Source organism: Panthera leo, chromosome A1 (assembly GCF_018350215.1).
Source record: "Panthera leo isolate Ple1 chromosome A1, P.leo_Ple1_pat1.1, whole genome shotgun sequence".
Taxonomy (NCBI): domain Eukaryota; kingdom Metazoa; phylum Chordata; class Mammalia; order Carnivora; family Felidae; genus Panthera; species Panthera leo.
In genome coordinates, this window is record NC_056679.1 from 40849297 (window position 1) to 40867734 (window position 18438).

At 34.9% G+C, this 18438-nt stretch overlaps 1 pseudogene; it reads left to right on the forward strand.

The window, feature by feature from the left end:
• The first annotated feature begins 7244 nt into the window (after positions 1–7244).
• LOC122229228 lies at positions 7245–7719 on the forward strand (annotated as a pseudogene).
• Positions 7720–18438: the final 10719 nt, after the last annotated feature.

Sequence of the window (18438 nt, forward strand, 5' to 3'; positions counted from 1 at the left end):
TTATTTATTGAATGAGTGAATAAACTCTGTAACAGTAGATATAATAATAAATACTCTTCTCAATAATAAATAAAAAAAATTTAAATTAACCACTAGGACATACTATTCTGATCTATACACAAATAGGTTCAAAAAAGAAATATTCGTTTCGAATAGAAAAATAGAAAAAATACATAGTTGAAAATGGAAATCTGAATAGTTTTGAAACAGAGCTTAAATTCAATGAAGTACCATATAAGAAAACTTGCTGGATAAAGCAAATTGACATTACAAATAAACTAAGAGACTTCCAGTCTTATAAAAAATATTTATCTATTTAAATACATAAAGACATAAATAAATGTGACAATAATAGAAGTAGAAAGGCAAATTAGAAATCTAATTAAAGAAAAAAGGGAAAACAGGGAGAATCTGAAGACTAGCTCCTTAATGTTATAAAGATTACCGTAGTAGAATCTTAATGGAAAGACATGGAATTTTCCAGCAGTGTATATGACCCCAAGGGAAGTCCGTCTAATTTTGTCCAGGAGAATTAACAAGTCCACATGGATAAGGAAAATAAGCCACAGTATCCTATCACAGTCTTTCTTGGTAATAGAAATAATTTTCTCTCTTTTGATTTGCATTCTTTTTTTTTCAATATATGAAGTTTATTGTCAAATTGGTTTCCATACAACACCCAGTGCTCATCCCAAAAGGTGCCCTCCTCAATACCCATCACCCACCCTCCCCTTTCTCCCACCCCCCATCAACCCTCAGTTTGTTCTCAGTTTTTAGAGTCTCTTATGCTTTGGCTCTCTCCCACTCTAACCTCTTTTTTTTTTTTTTTTCCTTCCCCTCCCGCATGGGTTTGTGTTAAGTTTCTCAGGATCCACATAAGAGTGAAACCATATGGTATCTGTCTTTCTCTGTATGGCTTATTTCATTTAGCATCACACTCTCCAGTTCCATCCACGTTGCTACAAAGGGCCATATTTCATTCTTTTTCATTGCCACATAGTACTCCATTGTGTATATAAACCACAATTTCTTTATCCATTCATCAGTTGATGGACATTTAGGCTCTTTCCACGATTTGGCTATTGTTGAGAGTACTGTTCTCACATTGGGGTACAAGTGCCCCTATGCATCAGTACTCCTGTATCATTGGGTAAATTCCTATCAGTGCCATTGCTGGGTCATAAGGTAGGTCTATTTTTAATTTTTTGAGGAATCTCCACACTGTCTTCCACAGTGCCTGCACCAATTTACATTCCCACCAGTGCAAGAGGGTTTCCATTTCTCCACATCCTCTCCAGCATCTATAGTCTCCTGATTTGTTCATTTTGGCCACTCTGACTGGTGTGAGGTGATATCTGAGTGTGGTTTTGATTTGCATTTCCCTGATGAGGAGCGACGTTGAGCATCTTTTCATGTGCCTGTTGGCCATCCGGATGTCTTCTTTAGAGAAGTGTCTATTCATGTTTTCTGCCCATTTCTTCACTGGGTTATTTGCTCTTCGGGTGTGGAGTTTGGTGAGCTCTTTATAGATTTTGGATACTAGCCCTTTGTCCGATATGTCATTTGCAAATATCTTTTCCCATTCCGTTGGTTGCCTTTTGGTTTTGTTGGTTGTTTCCTTTGCTGTGCAGAAGCTTTTTATCTTCATAAGGTCCCAGTAGTTCATTTTTGCTTTTAATTCTCTTGCCTTTGGGGATGTGTCAAGTAAGGAATTTCTGCAGCTGAGGTCAGAGAGGTCTTTTCCTGCTTTCTGCTCTAGGGTTTTGATGGTTTCCTGTCTCACATTCAGGTCCTTTATCCATTTTGAGTTTACTTTTGTGAATGGCGTAAGAAAGTGGTCTAGTTTCAACCTTCTGTATGTTGCTGTCCAGTTCTCCCAGCACCATTTGTTAAAGAGACTGTCTTTTTTCCATTGGATATTCTTTCCTGCTTGTCAAAGATTAGTTGGCCATACGTCTGTGGGTCTAGTTCTGGGGTTTCTATTCTATTCCATTGGTCTATGTGTCTGTTTTTGTGCCAATACCATGCAGTCTTGATGATTACAGCTTTGTAGTAGAGGCTAAAGTCTGGGATTGTGATGCCTCCTGCTTTGGTCTTCTTCAAAATTACTTTGGCTATTCAGGGCCTTTTGTGGTTCCATATGAATTTTAGGATTGCTTGTTCTAGCTTCAAGAAGAATGCTGGTGCAATTTTGATTGGGATTGCATTGAATATGTAGATAACTTTGGGTAGTATTGACATTTTAACAATATTTATTCTTCCAACCCATGAGCACGGAATGTTTTTCCATTTCTTTATATCTTTTCCAATTACCTTCATAAGCTTTCTATAGTTTTCAGCATACAGATCTTGTACATCTTTGGTTAGATTTATTCCTAGGTATTTTATGCTTCTTGGTGCAATTGTGAATGGGATCAGTTTCTTTATTTGTCTTTCTGTTGCTTCATTATTAGTGTATAAGAATGCAACTGATTTCTGTACTTTGATTTTGTATCCTGCGACTTTGCTGAATTCATGTATCAGTTCTAGCAGACTTTTGGTGGAGTCTATTGGGTTCTCCATATATAATATCATGTCATCTGCAAAAAGTGAAAACTTGACTTCATCTTTGCCAATTTGGATGCCTTTGATTTCCTTTTGTTGTCTGATTGCTGATGCTAGTACTTCCAACAGTATGTTAAACAACAGTGGTGAGAGTGGGCATCCCTGTCGTGTTCCTGATCTCAGGGAAAAAGCTCTCAGTTTTTCCCCATTGAGGATGATGTTAGCTGTGGGCTTTTCATAAATGGCTTTTATGATCTTTAAGTATGTTCCTTCTATCCCGACTTTCTCAAGGGTTTTTTTTTTTTAAGAAAGGTTGCTGAATTTTGTCAAAGGCCTTTTCTGCATCAATTGACAGGATCATATGATTCTTATCTTTTCTTTTATTAATGTGATGTATCACGTTGATTGATTTGTGAATTTGTGAATGTTGATTTGTGAATGCATCCCAGGAATGAATCCCACTTGATCACGGTGAATAATTCTTTTTATATGCTGTTGAATTCGATTTGCTAGTAACTTATTGAGAATTTTTGCATCCATATTCATCAGGGATATTGGCCTGTAGTTCTCTCTTTTTACTGGGTCTCTGTCTGGTTTAGGAATCAAAGTAATACTGGCTTCATAGAATGAGTCTGGAAGTTGTCTTTCCCTTTCTGTTTTTTGGAATAGCTTGAGAAGGATAGGTATTATCTCTGCTTTAAACGTCTGGTAGAACTCCCCTGGGAAGCCATCTGGTCCTGGACTCTTATTTGTTGGGAGATTTTTGGTGACTGATTCAATTTCTTCGCTGGTTATGGGTCTGTTAAAGCTTTCTATTTCCTCCTGATTGAGTTTTGGAAGAGTGTGGGTGTTTAGGAATTTGTCCATTTCTTCCAGGTTGTCCAGTTTGTTGGCATAGAATTTTTCATAGTATTCCCTGATAATTGCTTGTATCTCTGAGAGATTTGTTGTAATTATTCCATTTTCATTCATGATTGTATCTATTTGGGTCATCTCCCTTTTCTTTTTGAGAAGCCTGGCTAGAGGTTTATCAATTTGTTTATTTTTTCAAAAAAACAACTCTTGGTTTCATTGATCTGCTCTACAGTTTTTTTTAGATTCTATATTGTTTGTTTCTGCTCTCATCTTTATTATTTCTCTTCTTCTGCTGAGTTTAGGCTGTCTTTGCTGTTCTGTTTCTATTTTCTTTAGGTGTGCTGTTAGATTTTGTATTTGGGATTTTTCTTGTTTCTTGAGATAGGCCTGGATTGCAATGTATTTTCCTCTCAGGACTGCCTTCGCTGCATCCCAAAGCGTTTGGATTGTTGTATTTTCATTTTCGTTTGTTTCCATATATTTTTTTAAAATTTCTTCTCTAATTGCCTGGTTGACCCATTCATTCTTTAGTAGGGTGTTCTTTAACCACCATGCTTTTGGAGGTTTTCCAGACTTTTTTTCCTGTGGTTGATTTTAAGCTTCATAGCATTGTGGTCTGAAAGTATGCATGGTATGATCTCAATTCTTGTATACTTATGAAGGGCTGTTTTGTGATCCAGTATATGATCTATCTTGGAGAATGTTCCATGTGCACTCTAGAAGAAAGTATATTCTCTTGCTTTGGGATGCAGAGTTCTAAATATATCTGTCAATTCCATCTGATCCAATGTATCATTCAAGGCCCCTGTTTCTTTATTGACCATGTGTCTAGATGATCTGTCCATTTCTGTTAAGTGGAATGTTAAAGTCCCCTGCAATTACCACATTCTTATCAGTAAGGTTGCTTATGTTTGTGAGTAATTGTTTTATATATTTGGGGGCTCCCATATTCGGCGCATAAACATTTATAATTGTTAGCTCTTCCTGATGGATAGACCCTGTGATTATTATATAATGCCCTTCTTCATCTCTTGTTACAGCCTTTAATTTAAAGTCTAGTTTGTCTGATATAAGTATGGGTACTCCAGCTTTCTTTTGACTTCCAGTGGCATGATAAATAGTTCTCCATCCCCTTACTCTCAATCTGAAGGTGTCCTCAGCTCTAAAATGAGTCTGTTGTAGACAGCAAATAGATGGGTCCTGTTTTTTTTTATCCATTCTCATACCCTGTGTCTTTTGGTTGGCGCATTTAGTCCATTTACATTCAGTGCTATTATAGAAAGATATGGGTTTAGAGTCATTGTGATGTCCGTAGGTTTCATGCTTGTAGCGATGTCTCTGGTACTTTGTCTCACAGGATCCCCCTTAGCATCTCTTGTAGGGCTGGTTTAGTGGTGACAAATTCCTTCAGTTTTTGTTTGTTTGGGAAGACCTTTATCTCTCCTTCTATTCTAAATGAGAGACTTGCTGGATAAAGGATTCTCGGCTGCATATTCTGTCTGTTCTTCACATTGAAGATCTTCTGCCATTCCTTTCTGGCCTGCCAAGTTTCAGTAGAAAGATCAGTCACGAGTCTTATAGGTCTCCTTTTATATGTTAGAGCACGTTTATCTCTAGCTGCTTTCAAAATTTTCTCTTTATTTTTGTATTTTGCCAGTTTCACTATGATATGTCGGGCAGAAGATCGATTCAAGTTATGTCTGAAGGGAGTTCTCTGTGCCTCTTGGATTTCAATGCCTTTTTCCTTCCCCAGATCAGGGAAGTTCTCAACTATTTTTTCTTCAAGTACACCTTTAGCACCTTTCCCTCTCTCTTCCTTCTCTGGAATACCAATTATGCTTATATTATTTTTCTTTAGTGCATCACTTAGTTCTCTAATTTTCCCCTCATTCTCCTGGATTTTTTATCTCTCTTTTTCTCAGCTTCTTCTTTTTCCATAATTTTATCTTCTAGTTCACCTATTCTCTCCTCTGCCTCTTCAATCCAAGCTGTGGTCATCCCCATTTTATTTTGCAGCTCATTAATATCATTTTTTAGCTCCTCCTGGCCGTTCCTTAGTCCCTTGATCTCTGTAGCAAGAGATTCTCTGCTGTCCTTTATACTGTTTTCCAGCCCAGCGATTAATTTTATGACTATTATTCTAAATTCACTTTCTGTTATATTGTTTAAATCGTTTTTGATCAGTTTGTTAGGTGTTGTTATTTCCTGGAGGTTTTTTTGAGGGGAATTCTTCCCTTTTGTCATTTTGGATAGTCCCTGGAGTGGTGCAGAACTGCCTGGCACTTCCCCTGTGCTGTCTTGAATAACTTGCGTTGGTGGGCAGGGCTGCAGTCAGACCTGATGGCTGCCCCCAGCCCACCGCTGGGGCCACAGTCAGACTGGTGTGTACCTTCTCTTCCCCTCTCCTAGGGGCGGGATTCACTGTGCGGTGGCGTGACCCATCTGGGCTACCTGCTCACTGCCAGGCTTGTGGTGCTGGGGATCTGGCATATTAGCTGGGGGTGGATCGGCAAGGTGCACAGGGGCGGGAGGGGCAGCCTCAGCTCACTTTTCCTTGGGAGATCCGCTTTGGGAGGGGCCCTGCTGCACCGGGAGGGAGTCAGACCCACTGGAGGGATGGATCCGCAGAAGCGCAGCTTTGGGTGTTTGCGGGGTGCCTGCCAGTTCCCTGGCAGGAACTGGTTCCCTTTGGGATTTTGGCTGGTGGATAGGTGAGGGAGATGGCGCTGGCGAGGACCTTTGTTCCCCGCCAAGCTGCGTTCTGTCATCCGGGGCTCAACAACTCTCCCTCCCGTTGTCCTCCAGCCCTCCCTTTCTCCGAGCAGAGCTGTTAGCTTATAACCTTCCAGATGCTAAGTCCCGCTTGCTGTGGGAACACAGTCCGTCAGGCCCCTCCGCCTTTGCAAGCCAGACTCGGGGGCTCTGCTTGGCTGGCGGGCTGCCCCTCTGCCCTGGCTCCCTCCGGCCAGTCCATGTAGCACGCACCGCCTCTCCGCCCTTCCTACCCTCTTCTGTGGGCCTCTCGTTTGCGCTTGGCTCCAGAGACTCCATTCTGCTAGTCTTCTGGCGGTTTTCTGGGTTATTTAGGCAGGTGTATGTGGACCCTAAATGATCAGCAGGACGTGCGGTGAGCCCAGTGTCCTCCTGCGCCGCCATCTTCCCAGGATTCTCTGATTTGCATTCTTAATGAATCAACCAAAATTATTTTTTCCAATTGGTTAGATGAAGGAAAGGGGGTTATTTATTACCTTTCTAGGAATCCACCAACATCAAATTCAGCAGTGTTTTTTCTAAAAAAGTAAGGATACATAAACATGAAAACATATATTAATAAATTCCACCACATTAATTGAATAAATATGAAACATATAAAGGAAAAATTAAGGTAAAAAAAACCAACGCTTAAGTGTATAAAGGATTTTTAAATAAATAAATATCTAAAACTAATAATAGAAGGGAACTTTTTTAGAGTAGTATTAAAGGAGATCTTAAAAAATGTAGACCTAAAGTCATCCCTAGTGATCATACTTTAGAAATATTTCCATTCAGCTCAGGGGGAACCAAAACTGCTATATACCAATCATTTCACATTACACTGGAAGTCAGTTAATTCCATAAGACAAGAAATGGGAAATTAGGATCATGAGTATTGGCAAGAAAAAAAATATATCATGTGCAGAAAATGTAACTGCCTAAATAATATATCAAAAAGTATTTTAAAATATTTTTGTGGATAGAGAATAAGCATCCATAAATAATTATTGAATTTATAAAATTAAACTAACTGATGAAAACACCATAGAATCCCTTTATGATCTGCCGTCTGTGGTGGAACCTCTGCCAAGATGTAGATTTTCGTGAAAACCCTTATGGGGAAGACCATCTCTCTAGAGGTCGAGCCCTCGGATGCAATAGAAAAGGTAAAGACCAAAATCCGGGGTAAGGAGGGAATTTCTCCTGATCAGCAGAGCCTGGTTTTGCTGGCAAGCAACTGGAAGGTGGATGTACTTTTTCTAACTACAACATTTGAAAGGAGTCCACTCTATCTTGTGTTGAAACTTCATGGTGGTGCTAAGAAAAGGAAGAAGTCTTACACCATTCCCAGGAAGAATAAGCATAAGAAAAAGAAGGTTAAGCTGGCTGTCCTACTATAAGGTGGATGAGAATGGTAAAATTAGTTGCCTTCATTGGGAGTGTCCTTCAGATGAATCTGGTGCTGGGGTTTTTATGGCTAGCCACTTTGACAGATGTTATTGCGGCAAATGTTGTCTGACCTAGTGCTTCAACAAACTGGAAGGCAAGGAATTGCATGCGGGTTAATAAAAAACAAACTAAAAAAATACAATGAAATAAATTTTCCACCAACAATAACAAAGCTCCTCGGAAAAATTCAAATTACAAATGAGGAGGGCACCTGTTGGGATGAGCACTGGGTATTGCATGGAAACCAATTTGACAATAAATTTCATATTAAAATAAAAAAAATTAAAAAGAAGCTGACTAAAGGGAGACATTCTCAATGTTGATGGATGATAGTATTCAAAGTTATGAACAGATTGATACATCCAAATAATCTTGACTTTTAAAAAATTCCGGTAAAAGCTCCAATGCTATTTATTCACAACACTTAGAGAAAAAATGTATCTTAAAATGACTGAAGGAAATACAAGTTCAAGAGAAACAAGATAATTATTAAATTCAAAAATGATGTGGAAAATTTCCACATCTAATAATAAGATATCATGATGCGATTTTACCTTGACTTCAAAAATATAATAAACTACGTGTTTAGAAACCCTCCTACCATAAAAACCTAATAATACTGGCATAAGGCACATATCCTTTAAAGTGCATATCTAAACAAATTAGAAAGTAAGAGCAACCTATATATATCTAAAATAAGACATTACTGAACCCAGAGGGGTTATGGACCACTGGAGACATGATTTGTATTGTTAAAAGTAGAACATCTGCTTCTCATAAGTGATGGAGGAGAACGTGGAGCCTTGGCCCACACCAGGTAGAAGGTGAAGACTTAAAAAGAAATCTAGGATGTTTGGAAGGTTACATTTTTAAGGAAAGGTAAACTTGGAGGGAAAAGAAATCATATTTTCTGAGGAAAATTTTGAAACAAGCTAATACTGTACCGATCTGTATATATGTGTTTGTGTGTGTGTGTGTGTGTGTGTGTGTGTTAAATATAGATAATGTGTGTGTGTGTATGTATAATATATATTTAATGCATTATATATTTAATATACTTAATATATTAGACACAGTATCTATTTCCCACATACACTGAGAATTTCCAATCATAGTACTATCTCCAGGAAGTTTTTATCTTCCCACTTGCATTTCTGTTGGGATCCATAAAAAAACTTAAAGTTGTCATCAAGGTTGGTAGAACACTAGGTACTTAGCAGAAGGAAATACGTATTTTTTTCTCAGTGGAGTTTTTCTCAGTGGAGTCTATTTTGTACAGTGGCATAAGACTTCATGAGACACTGAGAGATTGTCATATGGACAAGAGATAAAAGAATTTGTTGGTAAAAAAAATTGTCGGTAATGGCTGAATATTTACTATATTTGAGGACACTGTAAATTTGGTTTTGCAGCTAATTAAATAAAAATTACATACACATAAATATTTGTTATTCAGAGTGGTATTCACACTAATTTTGAATTCCTCAGTACTAACTAACCAAGTATGTTTGAGAGAAAATGTTCAATTTTTTGTTGTTTGTAATTGATCTGTTTTATTCAGTTAATGAACAGATATTGTCATACTCTGTGAGTGTCCAAGTTAAAAGCAGTTTCCCTTTGGATAGAAATACAGGCATCCTGATATGTAATTCTATTCAGTGTCACTCATTTACCTATCAGCTCTCTCTGCTAAAGCGTTTATGGATATGTTACTAAAAGCATAAAGAGCTCACCATAAAATGCATTATTTAAGGCAGTAGCATTTTAATTTGTAACTTATTATGGAAAATAAAAATAAACAAAATAATAAATAAGAGTAAATAAAACAACACTATGGAAAATAAAAATAAGAGCCTATTTTTCATTTTCTCTAAATTTTTCTAACCAACTAAAGCATCATTGTATTCGTAATTATTTTTTACTGTTTATACAACTAATTTACTGTCTGAGGCAGAAAGCAAGACACATGCAAAGTCTTCACTATGTTAAGGTCAGGTAATCAATTTCCTATCCGAAAAGACAAAACTAATAGTACAGAGGATTATCACTAAATACAAGCAGCTGCTTTTGTAAGACTGGAGCTTTTCTAGGGAATCCTGCAATAATGGAGTAGGTACGAGACAGAATCCCATGTATGTCTATCTATGAATTCTGTGAAAACTGCCTAGGTGTTTTTTAACTACAAATGAAACAAGGATTAATTTTGCTTTGATTCAAGTAATTGCTATTAAACATCAATGCATTTGAAGCAAAATATGCAATGGTAATGAAGAAAAGAATATTTATCTTTGTTCTGAATGTCATTCAAGATTTTGTTCTTAATAAATATAACTCTAATTCTTATACTTTTAAGAATTTCAGGAGTTTACCTGATATAAACCATTCAGTACAAGTATTAACATACTTGCTATCTCTACATATTATCAAAAACTAACAGTCTTTACACCGTATTTAATACAATTGATAACAACCCTACATATTATTTTCTTTTCACAAGTTCATACAATGTTGTAACACTCTGTAAAAACTGATTAAATATAAACAATTACTAAATTTAATTAATGCTATAGCTCAATTTCATTTCATAAGAAAACACATATGCGATTTTATTCTTCTCTGAGGGTTTTATCTAAAAATCTATTGATGCAATGTTACTCATTAATATTTCAAATTCCCCTTAGTTTTAATTCTAGGCATGATACACGCAGGCAAATTGTGTAAGTCTTTGTTTAGAATATAAACAAAGTAAGCAGTTATCTTAATATTGAAATTATTTCTTTGCATATTTAGCCAATTAGTTTGACATCTTAGCAACATTCAACACAACTGAAAGAACATTTCTTTTGAAATGTAAACATCAGATTACATTTTTTTTCTCCATTTTCTTTCATAGCTATTACTATTCAACCTGATGTGTCACTCCTCAAGACTTTGCCTTAGACTCTTGTTTTCTCATGTCCCCTCCTTTTCTAGGTGAATTAATTAATTTTTTAATTTAAATGAATTTTTAAATTTTTAAAATCATCTAGTATCAGCTCATAAATTATATTTTTCATCTTTGGAATTCCAGACCCATATATTCAATTACATTCTTAATAATTCCAGTTGTACTAATTGGCTAATTTCTTAGCCACTTTAAAGTTAATGTGCTCAGAACTGAGTGCCTGATTCACTTCTCACCCTACCGCTTTCCCATCCCCACTGTGCACCTGACCCTCCACCGATTTAGTGAAACAATTTAGTCTGTGTTCTCCATTTCAGTAAGTTTTATTTTAACAAACAGGTTGGTTCTTCCTAAAAGCTAGGGATTATCTTTGATGTAATGTTATATGTCCTTTTCCTTCCTACTTTGGTCTTTCAAATATCATCACCAATCTGTGGATATCTAACATCTCAAATATGTATCCATACCTTCACTGTTCTCCAGGGTGCCTGCCATCATTCTGTGCAGCCAGCATCATCCTGCATTACGTTGAAACTTTAATGTTTCTCTCATTCTACTCTTAGATCCAAAGACCACCTCCAATTCATTCTCCATAAAGTTGAGAGATTTTTCAATAAGTATAATACTCCAACCTTTCTATGATTCAAACCATTCAGTCATTTCCCATAGTAATTAAGTTAATTCACAAAGCCTAATGTTTGCTCCCTACTTCTGTGCCATTTTCTTTTTTTGTCTAATTTACCAACCTTGTCTCTCTCGTTGTTGCTTTCCCCTTCATGTTCTACTCACTGTGGATTTTTTTTTAATTTCTTGAACACAATGAAATATTCATTGAACCAAAGCAAACGTTCTTCCCTTTCCATAAATTGCCTTTCCCCTGTTCATCATTTGACTTACTTCCTATAAGTGTTTCATTTTCAAATAGACCTAATTTGACTATCAATTCCCAAGTAGGTATTCCTGTTATACTCACCTAAATTCATCTTCAGTGTTTATTTACATTGATTATTTAACTACATATCTATCTATTTATCCATCTATCTATTCATCCATACATGTAGGTAGCTATAATCTACCTGTAGTCATTTTAGATTCTTGAGTAATTTTAAGCATCATGACAGGATGTTTGTATTTATTTTTATCATTGTTTTTCCAAAATCTTCCAATGCTGTTTTATATCAATATGTATTAATAATCTTATAATGTTATCAATTGAATGAGTGAAAAATTGACAAACTAATGAACAAGTTCTATAATGAATATATATCTATACATACATATATATAAATTGCCAAATGTCCTAATTTCAGCACATTTACACTAATATGCTTAAGTTTCCAAAAATTGATTCACCAGCAAAAATTTAGTACACTCAACAGCAACTCCACATTTGATACCAAAATATGATTGCAAATTACATCCTTAAAGTTCAAAATACAATAAAAATTGCAATAAAAGAGTAATGTTATCTTAAATCACAAGCTTTAGTTTTACCTTATATTTGTGAACATCATGGTCTCATGTATTACTAATAAAAACACTAATACCCAGACGATTTCACATATTTTTCTCAACAAATTGTTATTATCTAGTGGAAATAATTGGTAATTTTTCAAAAGGTATTTGGGACTGAAATTTTTAGCTTTCATATTCACATAACTTTTGGGTGAACATTTTGTAATATAAGAGAATGAGAAAAAATATACACAAATGAATATTTCTGTACAGTTATCTCAAATTCTAAAATACTTTTTAACACTTGCCATGCTTTTATAATTAACACGATTTGTTGTAGAACTAAACACTTATACATGCTTTAGTCACTGAACGTAGCAACAACCCTACATGCTTACAGTAAAATGCTTTTATCCTGTTAAAGTATATGTTTATGCAACATTTTAATAAATGTTTACTAATTTAATCATAATTGATAACAAATAAGGTCTAAGTGCCCACTAACCTGTTTGTAAGTATTTTCAGTGTTGACTAAGGCAACAGGAGACTTTGAAGATGTTTTGCCTCTTTACTTAGAGCATCCACTTCACTAAAATGTGATAGCAGAGAAGCATCAAATATGCTTTGTAAAACATCAGGAATGCAAATAGAACAAGTTAAGCACTCTATGTATGACATTGATTCCTGAAAAAAAAAGATGAAAAACAAATTGCAATATTCAGTAATAAAGTATGATTGATTTATTATCATTATGATTTTATCATACTCTTCTTAATACAAAAATGTGCATTAGTTCAAATTCAATAAAGAACTGATGAAAAACTATTAAGCTTGGTACCGTGGTTCACAAATTATGTCATGTGATCTCTGGCTTCAAGGAGCTTAAAATCAGAAATGATCCACAGAGTCACGTAGAGTTGTAGTCTAAGTATATTGACTGCTCTCAGATATTTCAACAGACAGAAACAAGGCACAGAAGGCTGTGTTTGTGTATGTTTATATATATCTACAGGTCTTGGAAAATTTAGAAGGGCTAGTTTTTGAGCTGAATTTTAATAATAAATGTTGGGTAATTAGAAATGATGAATTAGGATATTTTCAGAAATGCAGAACTGTACACAAACTGTGAAAGAGTAAAAAAAGTAAATAGCAAGTGGTCTAGTTTTAATTTGAGAATCCAAAAATTGTTAGTAGACAATAAAAACAGAATGAAAAATTAAATCTTGATTTTAAACTTAATTGTGTATTAAAATTTTTGAGTTTTAGAGGAAATGAGAAGTTAACTGAATACTTTCAAAACAAAAATGTTTTAATCAGTTCTACATTTTATAGACGTGACTTTACCCAAGCATGACTATCTTGCAAAAGGATATAGGCTCAATCTCACAAAATTTCACTGACCTTACTATTCTCCATCATTCAGAGGCAGCTGGCATTGGTGAAATGGCCAGACAAAATTAATTTAAGAAAACTATGCAATGAAGTTGCTGTCCCACATGATAGAATATATTTTTATTTATTTATTTATTTTAGTTTTTTTCAAGTTTATATTTAAATTCTGGTTAGTTAACACTTAACATACAGTGTAGTATTAGTTTCAGATGTAGAGTTTAGTGATTCAACACTTACATACAACACCCGGTGCTCATCACGAGTGCACTCCCCCGTCACCTATTTAACCCATCCACCTGCTCACCTCCATTTTGGTAATCATCAGTTTCTTCTCTATAGTTAAAAGTCTATTTCTTGGTTTTTCTCTCTTTTTGCCCCACTGTGTTCATTTGTTTTGTTTCTTCAATTCCACATATGAGTGAAATAATATTTTATTTGTCTTTCTCTGACTTATTTAGTTTAGCATAATACTCTCTAGCTTTATCCATGTCATTGCTAATGGCAAGATTTCATTCTTTTTAGTGGCTGAGTAATAATCCATTGTCTATATATACCACAGTTTCTTTATCCATTCATCAGTTGTTGGACATTTGAGCCCTTTCCATAATTTGGCTATTGTTTATAATGCTGCCATAAACATCAGGGTGCATGTATCCCTTTGAGTCAATGTTTTTGTATCCTTTGGGTAAATACCTAGTAGTACAATTATTGGATTATAGAGTAGTTATATTTTTAACTTTTTGAGGAACGTCCATGCTGTTTTCCAGAGTGGCTGCACCAGTTTGCATTCCCACCAACAGTGTCTCATTGCACTTTAAAATTGTCAACTGACTAAAGGAAATGTTTTTTTGTCCCTACAATCTTGATGGGTTGGGAGGTTCTAGTGCCTGAAGGATGAATGCTTCTCTGAGAGAAGTAAGTCACATTTCTGACACAATAGAAGTTAAGACCATCATTGGACAATTGGAGGTCTTCATCCACTGAGCCTACAGCATAGGAGAAGGTTGTGTATCAACTGTACTTGGAAAAAAATCGACTGACTGATTCACAATAGGGACAATGAAGATTTTTTTTCTAACCAGTATTACTCACTGAGTTGCATTTTAATTCTTCTTTCCAATAGTCCTAATAAGCTGCAACTTAGTAAAGATAAGGTCCCCAAGAACTCAAATGATGTGATTTAGTAGGTAAAAGACTGTCCAGCTGAAGTTAAAGGAAACATAGAGGAGGGAGATGGTGAATATGATCACAATATGAGCCTTATGGCTATAAAACAGACATCTATGGCAATGTGCTGTATGCTAATAAATTATTTCATTTATCAACCACCTCCTGCTACCTAGTATGAAGAACCCTGGAAAGCTAACATTTTAAGTTTCTGGAAGGAGCATGATCAAATTAATATCACTTCTGATTATGCAATAGAGGATGAGAAACTGTACTGGGAACACAGCATTCCACCTGAAAGGGGTGAAGGGAAGGAGGAGATCTGAGGGTAAAAAGAATGGAGGATGTGGGATATCTTTCACTTGCCAATATGGATTCACTCTCCATCCTGGTATATCTTGCTCAGTGCCCCAAGATGTTGGCTGTTTAGTGTAGTTCATTTGGCTCCAATGCTTCCTTGCTTCCAATTGGTTTAAGCCAATGGGTAACACTGGAAGGCAAGCAGATCAGAGTGTGGGAGGAGGAGGAATTTGCTCTGTTACTACTGTCTCCATTTTCCTGTCTGTGGGTTCACCTTATACAAGCAGAGCCCCTCCATTGAAGGCCATAATACTGCCTGATGATCTTCCCAGCTTTCGCTTTCTTGATTTCATCAACCACATGTCCTTACCCTTTCTGACCTTGTAGTGGTAAGGGCTCTTCCTCCATTCAACAGTTCCTCACACTGCTAAGGTTGCTGTGGTTTCCCTACACTTTATAAACTTTATGTGCTCTGTTTGTCCAACGCGCTAATCTTGCTGGCCTTGGGGTTCTTTCTAAAATGATAAAAATGATTATTGTGATCTCTAAATTGACAAAGTTAGGGTCTTTAGGGATTATTTTGTCTTGGCAGCAGTTAATTAGAAAGCTGACAATCTGTAGGACCTCAGTACATACCAAATGGATTTTTAAAAAATCATACAATTGACAGCATCCTTCTTTAAAAATTCAAAGTGTGGAAAATGCATCTGTGAATTCTATCTTATAACACACTAATTAGTACTAGAAAATATGTAGTTTATTTGCATAGGCAAATTATTTTCGTATTTATTATAATGCTGTGGAATTTAAACTGATGGTTTATCACAAATTGTATGGAGGAACTGTTTTTGACTTGTCAGTATTTGAAACATGGAAACCACTGTTACTACCTTGCTAAAGATCCACAAAGAATTAATCAAAGTATTTGTACTTTCATTTTTTCTTTCCACCTGACATTATATTAATATACCAGAACTTATTGCATGTGTCGTTTTATCAAAGATTCTTAACGAGAATCTTTAAAAGAAATAAAAGCAAAATAGAAGTAAATGTACTAATTTGTAGGATCAGCAAACATTATTTAAAAATAAAGCCCATCTCTCCTGAAATCAATATTACACTATATGTTAACTAACTAGAATTTAAGTAAAAACTTGAAACAACATAAAATAAAATAAAACCTATCCAAAATCAGATTTTTAAAGTTATAGATATTATCTGTACTTGGGTTGTCTTAATCTCAATCTACTAATTGCTTAATTATTGTATACATACTTAAGTGTATTTATAAAGAGAAATGAGACAAAAAGATACTGATACATGCTGAAAGAGTATTTTATTTTATTTAAAATGTTTGTTTATTTATTTACTTATTTATGTATTTATGTATTTATTTATGAGAGAGTGAGGGGCAGAGAGAAGGAGACAAAGGATCCAAAGCGGGCTCTGTGCTGGCAGCAAGGGCTTGATGCAGGGCTTGAACTCACGAATCTAGAGATCATGACCTCAGTTGAAGTTGGATTCTTAACCTACTGAGCCATCCAGGCGCCCCGAAAGAGTATTTTAAAGTCTAGATTTGTTTTTGCCTTTAGTCAAAGCATAGCTCTTTTTGTTGAAAAGTAATCTCCCCTCATATTTTATCCCTTTTAATTTTAAATTTATTTCAGTGTCATTCCTTACAAGTTCAATGTTTAATTAAAAGAATTAACTATCAGTGTGTTCTTATTATAGTAATTTGTATGTATTTGTGAATCTTTTAAATTTATATATATAGATTCACTTTTAACAGGGTATCTATAATTTCTCATAAATGAGTGTTACTATTTATATTTATATACACATACTCTGGCAATTTTTTTTTACCTGTGCCAAATTTCATGAGATATTTCAGTATCTATGACTGAATACATTTGTTAGGCTAGGAATAAATACATATTCCCCAAATCTACCTGTTCCCTCTGAGAAGTACATGGAAGAAGCAATCTACTAGGTTCCTTTTAGTTAGAACTATCACAAGCTTATAAATTTATTTTTCACTTTTCTCCATTATTTCCCCAATGTGTAGTATATGAAATGTGCTGATCTCACATGAGAAATAGAAAAATCTGGACTGATATAATAAAGACATCTGGTGAAAATATAAATTATTTTATTATTAAGTGGGGATATAAAATATACATGAAAAAACATTTTATTATTTGATTTGAAAATAACTTTTTGATGGTGTATATTGTGTAGTTCTTTATAATCTCAAAGGCATTTACTTAAAAACAAATTCCAGGAATGCCATTCTGGCATATGCAACACAGAAAGCTAATTTCCCGAACAACAGTCTAGCAAAATCCCCCTCAGAAATATCTCTGAATAAGAGCAAATTGATGGATGTATAGTTTCCATGCAATTCAAAATCAAATGAATCTGTCATCAAGAATTGGAGGAACTTGGCTGTAATCATTTTTTCTGTTTATATTATTCTACACTGATAAGTTTTTTCCTCTTTCCTGAATGCCAGTTTCTTAGCAAATTATAGAATCAGTTCTCTTGTTTTCCTATTATCTATATTATGTGAAAGTGAGGTTAGGTGGCTTTTGATTTTCTAAGTTTTTAGCTATTTCACTCAACTTTTAATTTTGTGCCAAATGGGCCATATTTTTAAAATTTTTCACCTTTATGCTTGTTGGCTTAGCAGTGTACCCTTGCAATTTCAACAGTATCTGGCACATAGTAGACCGTCAATACATCTAATGGGTGAGTAAATGACATAATTATGCATAAAACTAATTGTCAAATCACGTTATGAATTGACATTTACATCTTGCCCCAAATCTTGCTGTCCTAATCGCAATACTGATATTCCAGGAACATAAAATCAAGCTATCATAAAAAATTCTATTATACACCAGAAGATCATTTTTAACAATTTAGTTTTCCCCATATAGTTATTTTGAGTTCCTTGAAAATTTACATTCTGTTGGTTTTAATCTATTCTCTTCTGGATGAGAGAGAAACTTAAAACAATAAAATGATTATATCATGTTTTATATATAAATTATCAATCTGCAACTTACTTTGGGACTCAGCTTCATTTCCAAATAACACTGACAAGATATTACCAAGTCAAGAAAAAATGTCTTAAGTGTGATTGTTATTAATATAGATTTTGCAAATATGGAATGAAACACTAACTTATTCATTTCAACCCATCCTTTTTTTGTCCATTGTGACTCATCCAAGCCTGGATCTAATTTTGAAATCAATAGAAAATATATAGATGGAATTTAGAGGCATGAGCAAAAACATGAGAGATGCACAGTAAATGTGACCTTCGGTCTTGAAGGCTAAACTATGAGAACAAAGACAATAGACAAAGTGATTCCACTTCAGAGTATCCTAAATTCATAGACTTAGAAAGAGAAATCTCCTCCAAAGGCTGCATTATGAACAAAATATGCAAAATTTTGTAACATTTCTGTCTTAAAAAGCATGTTGAACATTTATAGAAAAACAATGAAGATCTAAAATAGATCTCTAACACATGTACAAATGAACAAAATAGCGTCTCAGTTTTTATGCTAACT